The sequence below is a fragment of the Alosa pseudoharengus genome, unplaced genomic scaffold, assembly GCF_046254945.1.
Source record: "Alosa pseudoharengus isolate Yale_2024_CS ecotype anadromous, Long Island Sound unplaced genomic scaffold, YU_APseudo_1.1 YU_APseudo_1.1_scf_9, whole genome shotgun sequence".
NCBI classification, from domain to species: Eukaryota; Metazoa; Chordata; class Actinopteri; order Clupeiformes; family Clupeidae; genus Alosa; species Alosa pseudoharengus.
In genome coordinates this window covers 11,137,135-11,143,434 of record NW_027468881.1, presented here as the reverse complement: position 1 = coordinate 11,143,434, position 6,300 = coordinate 11,137,135, and the positions used below count along the sequence as shown (strand labels likewise).

Here is a 6,300-nt window from a genome sequence, read left to right as displayed (position 1 = left end):
TGGGTGCACACATATTATAGATACAGACATACATACACTCATTCACACATACAGTACAGCACCTGCACACCCACACATACAGTACAGCACCTGCACCCCTCCTACACACAAACTCATTCACTTATTCTCTTTCTCTCGCTCTTTCTTTCTTTCACTCTCTCACTCTCTCTCTCTCTCTCTCTCTCTCTCAGCGTGCAGTGACTCAGGGGGCTTCTAGCCCATGTGCCGTGTCATGGCACATCCAAGGATGTACGGATATACTTGTGCTCTCCAAGGGGTCAGATGTGCTCAGCTATCCAACACGTGAACAGCCCTGATCTGAACACACACACACACACACACACACACACACACACACACACACACACACACACACACACACACACACACACACAGAATGCATGTGATGCATCTGAAGCTGTGACTGCACAGATGATTCTATTGCATGCGTGTGTGTGTGTGTGTGTGTGTTTGTGTGTGTGTGCGCTTGTGCTCGTGCGTGTGTGGTTGGAATCTTACAGTTCATGACTATGAATTGAAGCGTGCGTTTTATCTCTTGCCTGTGTGAACTGCACAGTGTCACATTGACTTAAGCATGCCAGCATGCTTGCTGTGATCTAACAACACACACACATCTGATGTCATGTTTGAATAGATTTCATGTGCTAACCCCTCCATGCCTAGTCAGCGGCAGCATCACACAACCCAGTAATGGAATAATGCACTATTGTGTGAGTACATTGCCCGTGATCTCACTGGAGACTCATCAGTATCACCATTCAGATGAACACAGCAAGTAGAACACAGTCATGAGATCCGACTAAGGCAGATAAAAGCAAGCGTGAATATGCTAACTGTCTCATTACACCTATCATCTCACTTTATGAGTCATTCCCAGAAATCCTACTACCACCGCAGTTTCAGCCAAAGTCTCTGTTTCAGCTTGCCTGGCAAGATGTTGATGCTGCACTGGATATCATATTGACATTTATAAGGAGGAAAAAGGATTTTGGTACAGATATGCCTATGGTGAAATTTATTATTAAGAATGTTTGTGAAGTACTTTCTGATATTAACTCATAAAAGATGCCGTATGCATTCTTTTACAAAGAACAGAGATGGCATGAGGTCTATCATCATGCCAAAATGATATTCCACAAGTTTCTCTCCCCGTTGCTCATTTGGGTTTTGTGTCTGAATCACTGAAAGATGTCTACTCATCCATCAGTGCTCCTCTATATATCCTCTTCTCTGAATAGATGATGGACACTTGAAGGACATTCTATCCTTTCAGACTCAAACCTTCATGAATGCACAGGTAGACAGACAGACCAGTAAGCATGCACACACACACACACACACACACACACACACACACACACACACACACACACACACACACACACACACACACACACACACAGCCTCACAGACACCACACACACACACACACACACACTGCAGGGTCTGTTGGCGTTGTATTTGAAGTGGTGATACACAGTCTTAGAAATCAGTTGAAAAAAGCAGGCTGTCCCATCTGTTTCTCTTGCGATGCGAGCCGACACGCCGGTAGCCCAGCTCAATACGTCTGGAAATGCCTGTAGACACACACACACACACACACACACACACAGGTCAATGACGTGACATGCAGACTTCTGTGTCCGAGTCCAGTACTTTGGTTTAAAATAATTTTAAATGATTCATAACAAGCATCATTTTATTTCATAAAACCTGTATAATTTGAAGATGTTTATCATAAAAAGCATACTATATATTTTATGTTTTGTCATCTCAAGCCCTCAAAATGTCAGGTGGCGCAACTTTCCGATCAAATTAACACTATGTGAAAAGTACCGGTATTAAGTATAGAATATACAACCTAAGGAAATTAAAAATAAATATGGGGGCATACTTTTATTATTTTATTTTAATTACTAGTTTACATGGTCTTAAATTGTTTGGAAAATTTAAAAAAACTTTTTTCCGGACATTTGCATCTGAAATGTCAGGGCGGTGCAACTACATTCATAGAATGTTTATTTTGAATTGAAGAGGGAAAAGAGTAAACAAGATATTGCCTCATTAAAAGGTCCCCAAGTGACCTTTATAGATGAGTGAAAAGTTTGTAAATCTCTCTCAAATATTTTATATTATATAATATTTTTATTTTAATATAAATCTCTTTACTGTATTAGAAAATTTAATGGATGAACTTGCTAGCAAAGTCAAAGGGTTATATAGGTGTCCAAGAAGATGCCTGTATAATTTGAAATTAGTAGCAAAAGTCAGGTGGCGCAACTGTATTGTCATGTGGTGCAACCAGGTGAAATACTAATTTAAACCAGGAATTAAAGTGAAGAAGTGGTTGAAAAATGTGTTGTACCTAATAATTATGACCTCCTCTAGCGTAGCTAGCATAGCGGTCATATAGGGAATCCCCCCCATCTACTTCCTGAATGATTCCCGGGACACCAAAACAACGGTGCACATGAAACTTGGTGGGTATGTAGCCCCACTAGACTTTTACGGAAAAATTTAGTTTGGTCCCTGGGGGCCACTCCCCCCGCGCTGGGCCCCCCGAAACCCAGAAAATGCAGTTTTTCCAAAAATAACTACCCGAACCGTGACACCGACGATGACAAAGGATTTTTATGGTATGTTGGTCTCAAGGGCCCTGTGAGAATGTAGCCTCGTGGTCCAGGAGAAGCAGACAGGTTTAGGTGTAAAAAGGTTTATTGACTCAGCGGATATACTCCGAAAACACCCGTGAAAAGTAAAAAATATTCATTACAAAAAACAATGACTCGTAGACTAGACAAAATACAAACAAAAACGCGGAGTCACACATTGGACTATAATAAGCCGCACAATCATCCTAACCACTCACAGCAGTGTCAGGTACGCACAACATGTGCAATCCAGAGGCCTCACCTTCTCCCTCCACAGGGATTTAAAGTGATCAGGTGACCTCCCCTAATTGAAAAAACAGGCCTGCTCCTTATTAGGCTAATCAGCCAATTTGGGTACCCAGGGGCACACGCCCCTTCTTGCGCAACTACACAAACTAAATCAAAGAACCTGCAGTTGAAATCATAACACGCTCACTGGCAGAAAAATAACAGTAAAAGAATCTGTGCACTCTGCCAATGGTACATACCACCTACAATAAAAAAACATGCCAAAAAACATAATTAAAAGTATAAACATTGTGACAGTGTGGGTCACTCTGTCACACACCCCCACCCTTATGTCAAGGCTTGCCGGCTAGCTGAAGACACAGGAGAGAGGGTACAAACAGTACCCCTTAAGACAAACTACAATTAAAGACAAGACCTAAGAGGTGCATCACAACATACCCAAAGGGAAATAAGGTTGCAGAGAAATCAAATGAAATAATAAACCACCACATACAAACACAATAATGACGGGCAGAAATAGAACAAACGGCATAATATTTGTGAACAAGTTTGGGCCTACTTGAAAGTAAGGCCGACACATACCGCTATGCAAGTCCCATAATGACCTAAAGCTCGCCTCTGGCGGAATCAGTAGTCCGTTATAGCGACCTGTCCCTCTTTCGGGGAGCGAAGGCATCTGGTACGCCGTGTCTGTTCCCCCTGACCCAGAGTACAGGGAAGGCTTTCGCAGCCTCTGCCGCTTACCTCTCTTGCTTTGAGAGGCTTTCCCTGTCCATAGCGGTCTCTGTGACTGGGTTTCAGTTGCCTCTGCCCCCTGTGTATGGGCCACCGGCCTCCTAGTTGGTATTTGTGGCTCGGTTAAACCCGCCATTGTTGGTGGAGTCTCCAGTTGACCCGCAGTTGGCGCCGTAGTCTCCGGTGAGCTCACCGTTAGTGGAAGAGCCTTTTCGGACCCAGTCATGATGAGATGGACCTCCACAGGTCCTGTTGCTGGAGGATGGGCCTCTGCCGGAACCTCCCAAGGCTGGTGGAAGACGCACATAGCCAAGCTATGCCCATACCTCCGGCAGTGACCACACCAGAAGTCAGGAGCGTCTGGGCAGGCTGTAGTATGGTGGTCACCCATACAGCAGTGTGTGCAGCAAGTCTCCTTCCGATTTTCTGGACGACAAGAGCAGTGCAGGTCACCCGGTGATATTCCCTTCCCCAGTTGCTGCATGAGAAACCTCTGGGAGCCAAAGTAGAGCTGCCAGGTTGTTATCGCCGGGAACTGTCGCAGCCACGCTGCCCACAGCTCAGCAAACCGCTCTTCTAATGCCGCCACCAGGAGAGGGGTAGCCTCCTCCCAATCGTCCTCCAGTTCTAGCCACTTAAGCAGATCTTCTGCCTCCATTTTCCTCTGCCAATCTTCTTTCATAGCGATGCACCAAAAAATAATTAATCCACCAAAAACATAATAAACCTCACTCTCGGTCTACCTCTCCACGGCCACTGGTATCCCACCACTGCCACCAAATGTGAGAATGTAGCCTCGTGGTCCAGGAGAAGCAGACAGGTTTAGGTGTAAAAAGGTTTATTGACTCAGCGGATATACTCCGAAAACACCCGTGAAAAGTAAAAAATATTCATTACAAAAAACAATGACTCGTAGACTAGACAAAATACAAACAAAAACGCGGAGTCACACATTGGACTATAATAAGCCGCACAATCATCCTAACCACTCACAGCAGTGTCAGGTACGCACAACATGTGCAATCCAGAGGCCTCACCTTCTCCCTCCACAGGGATTTAAAGTGATCAGGTGACCTCCCCTAATTGAAAAAACAGGCCTGCTCCTTATTAGGCTAATCAGCCAATTTGGGTACCCAGGGGCACACGCCCCTTCTTGCGCAACTACACAAACTAAATCAAAGAACCTGCAGTTGAAATCATAACACGCTCACTGGCAGAAAAATAACAGTAAAAGAATCTGTGCACTCTGCCAATGGCCGGCGCGGCGGGCGGCGTGGTCGAGGCGGCCATCTCCTACACGGGCGACGTGGCCGACCCCATGAGGCAGAAGTACACGCTGGAGTACTACCTCAACCTGGCCGACGAGCTGGTCAAGGCCGGCACGCACATACTGTGCATCAAGGACATGGCAGGCCTGTTGAAGCCAGAGAGTAGCCGCGTTCTGATTGGTGCTCTGCGCGACCGTTTCCCAGAGATGCCGATCCACGTGCACACCCATGACACGGCAGGCGCCGGCGTGGCGGCCATGTTGGCCTGTGCGGAGGCGGGAGCCGACATCGTGGACGTCGCCGTGGACTCCATGTCCGGCATGACATCACAGCCCAGCATGGGCGCCATGGTAGCCTGCACCAATGGCACCAAACTCAACACCGGCATCTCGCTGGATAAGGTGTTTGACTACAGCGAGTACTGGGAGGTGGCGCGTGGCCTGTACGCCTGCTTCGACTGCACGGCCACCATGAAGTCCGGCAACGCGGACGTGTACGAGAACGAGATCCTGGGCGGCCAGTACACCAACCTGCACTTCCAGGCCCACAGCATGGGGCTGGGCCACAAGTTCAAGGAGGTCAAGAAGGCCTACGCCGAGGCCAACAAGCTGCTGGGGGACCTCATCAAGGTGACCCCGTCCTCTAAGATCGTGGGCGACCTGGCCCAGTTCATGGTCCAGAACTTTCTGACACGGGCCGAGGTGGAGGAGCGGGCAGATGAGCTCTCGTTCCCGCTCTCCGTGGTCGAGTTCCTGCAGGGACACATCGGTATTCCGCACGGAGGATTCCCAGAACCCTTCAGGACCAAGGTGCTGAAGAACCTGCCCCGTGTGGAGGGTCGCCCTGGTGCCTCTCTGCCCCCCATGGACTTCAAGGCCATGGAGAAACAAAAACGCGGAGTCACACATTGGACTATAATAAGCCGCACAATCATCCTAACCACTCACAGCAGTGTCAGGTACGCACAACATGTGCAATCCAGAGGCCTCACCTTCTCCCTCCACAGGGATTTAAAGTGATCAGGTGACCTCCCCTAATTGAAAAAACAGGCCTGCTCCTTATTAGGCTAATCAGCCAATTTGGGTACCCAGGGGCACACGCCCCTTCTTGCGCAACTACACAAACTAAATCAAAGAACCTGCAGTTGAAATCATAACACGCTCACTGGCAGAAAAATAACAGTAAAAGAATCTGTGCACTCTGCCAATGGTACATACCACCTACAATAAAAAAACATGCCAAAAAACATAATTAAAAGTATAAACATAGTGACAGTGTGGGTCACTCTGTCACAGGCCCATAACCAGTCATTTGTGATTTGCACACCCCCCCACCCCAGTGGTAAAGAATGATACTGTCTCACACACAGTCTTTCT

The 6,300-nt window shown here is 47.1% G+C and overlaps 1 pseudogene; it reads left to right on the top strand.

Moving 5' to 3' along the window:
• The first annotated feature begins 4,908 nt into the window (after nt 1-4,908).
• Nucleotides 4,909-6,300, top strand: part of LOC143114968 (pyruvate carboxylase, mitochondrial pseudogene) — a 13,772-nt pseudogene continuing 12,380 nt past the window's right edge.